This window comes from Arachis ipaensis, chromosome B6 (genome assembly GCF_059453495.1).
Source record: "Arachis ipaensis isolate K30076 ecotype BB chromosome B6, ASM5945349v1, whole genome shotgun sequence".
NCBI lineage: Eukaryota > Viridiplantae > Streptophyta > Magnoliopsida > Fabales > Fabaceae > Arachis > Arachis ipaensis.
This window is the reverse complement of record NC_142441.1, coordinates 109,430,080-109,433,694: the sequence shown is the minus strand read 5'-3', so window position 1 is coordinate 109,433,694 and position 3,615 is coordinate 109,430,080. Positions and strand designations below refer to the sequence as shown.

The 3,615-nt window shown below is 36.2% G+C and overlaps 1 non-coding gene across 1 annotated transcript; it reads right to left on the bottom strand.

Annotated features, from left to right (window-relative positions):
- Positions 1 to 3,291: 3,291 nt before the first annotated feature.
- On the bottom strand, positions 3,292 to 3,399 carry LOC148562272 (small nucleolar RNA R71). The gene has a single exon (XR_015887936.1). It is a non-coding gene; the product is annotated as a small nucleolar RNA R71 (small nucleolar RNA).
- Between the last annotated feature and the right edge of the window lie 216 nt (positions 3,400 to 3,615).

Sequence of the window (3,615 nt, the reverse complement as noted above, 5' to 3'; positions counted from 1 at the left end):
ATATTCTGGTGTTCTTTACCTTGTTTTAATCTATATGTCCGATTATAGAATAGAAATACATACCAAGAGAGTGATTGAGGCCATTATTTGATTTTAGCTCACTTATCCCAAAATAACATACCCTTCACATCACCCTTGTTAGCCCCCTTGAGCCTTTAAATCCCCTTTTATTCTATTAGCCACATTACTAGCCTTAAGCAGAAAAACAAAATAAAATCCCAAGTTGAATCCTTGGTTAGCTTAAGATAGAAAATTATGTATAGTTTAAATGTGGGAAACCTATTGGGAACATGGATGATAGAAACAAAAGGGTAGAAGGTTGAAAAAGAATAAAGATGTTTCAAAATAAGAATTTTTGGGAAACATGCTCATGTGAAGTTAAAGAAATTAAATTACCATGTGCATTAAAAAAATATTTTTTAATACTTGAATAAAGGGGACACAAAAGAATCCCCCAATTGCAAAATAAGGCAATGCACATGGGATGAAAATAAACATTAAGGCATGAGCATGTAACATCAAAAGTGAGAAAAATATGGGAAATTAGGTAAAGAAGCTTTGCTTTACAACATATGTATGTTAGGTGAGATCTTAGACTAATCAAGGATTCACTTAATTAGCTCACTTAGCCTTATACATATACCCTTACCTTTACCTTGGCCCCATTACAACCTTAATTAAAGACCTCATGATTTTTGGTATGTCTATATTATATAGTTGTTGATTGGTTAGATGAAGAACAAAGTTATAGAAAGAAAGAATAAAAAGAAGAATAGAGTGATTAACCCAATAAACACTGAGTGATTAGAGAGTAAACACAAAATCCAGTGAGGGTTCAATAGCTCATTAACATATATCTCTGCTTAAATTATTAATTGTCTTACAAGTTTTTAAAATGTTTTTCTTTCCCATCTCAATTGTAAAGGCACTTTATCACTATCTAAGGCTTGGCTATATATATATACATGACTCCTTGAGAATGTGAATTAATTTAACTACATGCAAGCTTTATATGCAAGTAAATAAAAATTAGAATTGCATGATGCATCATTCATCTAGGTAGTTGCATTTAGATTAGATTGCATTGCATGACATTCCACCACTTTAACCTTACTTTTTACCTTGGATTTAGCATGAGGACATGCTATTGTTTAAGTGTGGGGAGGTTGATAAACTCATATTTTATGATATATTTTGTGCTTAATTTGAGTGATTTATTCAATCCTTTACCCACTTATTCATATTAATTGCATGAATTTACTTTCCCTTCCTTATTATGTGATGTATGTGAAAAACATGTTTCCTATGCTTTAAAATTAATTATTTTAATTACCCTTATTATCATTCGATGCCGTGATTAGTGTGTTGAGTAGTTTCAGATCTTCTAAGGCAGGAATGACTCAAAGGATGGAAAGGAAACATACAAAAAATGGAAGGAAAGCACAAAACGGAGTTTTTGGAGAAACTGGCATCCACGCGATCGCATGGGCGACGCGGACGCATGCCAAGCGCGAATCAACAGCGACGCAACCGCATGACTGACGCGACCGCGCGCCGTAAGCAAAACACATATGACGCAGCCGCATGACTGACGCGACTGCGTGACAAGAGAAGCTCCGAATGACGCGACCGCGTGACCCACACGGACGTGTGACAGAGGCCATGCACCAAAAATTGCAGAAAACGCTCCCAGCGATTTCTGAAGCCCTTTTTGGCCCAAATCCAAGTCCAGAAGGCATAGACCAGAGGTTATGAAGTGAGGAAATGCATCCATTCAAAGAGAGCTCGCCAGTTTAGTTACTTCTCATGATTTAGATTTAGTTTTGAGAGAGGTTCTCTCCTCTCTCTCTTAGGATTTAGGATTTCTCTTAATTTTAGGAGTGACTCTCGATCCCAGGTTTAATGTTCCTTTACTTTAAGCTTCCCTTTCACTTTTATTCATTCCATTACTTTAGTTATTATTTACTTTTGCCATTTAATTTATGAATTCTTCTGTGTTCCAGATTATTTGAATTAATGTTATTTGAGGTATTTTAGTTTATTATTGCTTTCTTTTATTCATGTCACCATTGCTTTCAATCTGAAGACATTTTTATCCCAGTAAATTTACTTTTTCCCTTTTGGTCTTGGTTAAGAAATCTGTAACTCAGGAGTTATCTTAGCTCAACATAATTGATAACTGTTATCTTTGCTAATTGAATTGACTTTCAATAATCCCAATCTTTTCTTAGGAAATAAATAGGATTCAAAGGTCAAACTAATTAATCCCTTGACTTTCCTTTGCTTTAGCAAAGGTTAACTAAGTGGAATTAAGACTCAATCTTCTTTATTATTGAGAAGGATAACTAATTTGGACTTCCAATTTCTCATACATTGCCAAAAGTTTGCTTTACAGTGTTTATTTATTTTAATTGCCATTTAAATTATTTGTCATATTTGTTCCTCATTCTTGAAACCCCAAATTTACAACCTTTATAGCCAATAATAAGAACATACTTCCCTGCAGTTCCTTGAGAAGACGACCCGAGGTTTGAATACTTCGGTTAATAATTTATTTAGGGGTTTGTTACTTGTGACAACCAAAACATTTGTATGAAAGGACTTTTGAAGGTTTAGAAACTATACTTGCAACGAGGATTTATCCGCAAATTTCTAGACCACGCAAAAGTTTCTCTCATCAGACACCACAAGGAATCTCTATACTGTGACATAGAAGATTCAATACTTTCTTGTTCTCTTCTCTTTCATATGAGCAGGAGCAAGGACAAAGGCATTCTTGTTGAAGCTGATCCTGAACCTGAAAGGACCTTGAAGAGAAAGCTAAGAGAAGCTAAAGCACAACTCTCTGGAGAGGACCTGACATAAATTTTCAAACAAGAAGAGGCCATGGCAGCCGAAAATAACAACAATGCTAACAATGCAAGGAAGGTGCTTGGTGACTTTACTGCACCTACTCCCAACTTCTATGGGAGAAGCATCTCAATCCCTGCCATTGGAGCAAACAACTTTGAACTTAAGCCTCAATTAGTTTCTCTAATGCAACAGAATTGCAAGTTTCATGGACTTCCATTGGAAGATCCTCATCAGTTCTTAGCTGAATTCTTGCAAATCTGTGACACTGTCAAGACCAATGGGGTTGATCCCGAGGTCTACAGGCTTATGCTTTTTCCCTTTGCTGTAAGAGACAGAGCTAGAATATGGTTGGATTCACAACCTAAGGAAAGCCTAAACTCTTGGGAAAAGCTGGTCAATGCTTTTCTATCTAAATTCTTTCCACCTCAAAAATTGAGTAAGCTAAGAGTGGAGGTCCAGACCTTCAGACAAAAGGAAGGTGAATCCCTCTATGAAGCTTGGGAAAGATACAAGCAATAGATCAGAAGGTGTCCTTCTGACATGCTTTCTGAATGGAGCATCATAGGTATCTTCTATGATGGTCTGTCTGAACTGTCCAAGATGTCATTGGACAGCCCTGCTGGAGGATCTCTTCATCTAAAGAAGACGCCTGCAGAAGCTCAGGAACTCATTGAAATGGTTGCAAATAACCAATTCATGTACAATTTTGAAAGGAATCCTATGAATAAATCAGAAGAAAGGAGTTCTTGAGATTGACACTCT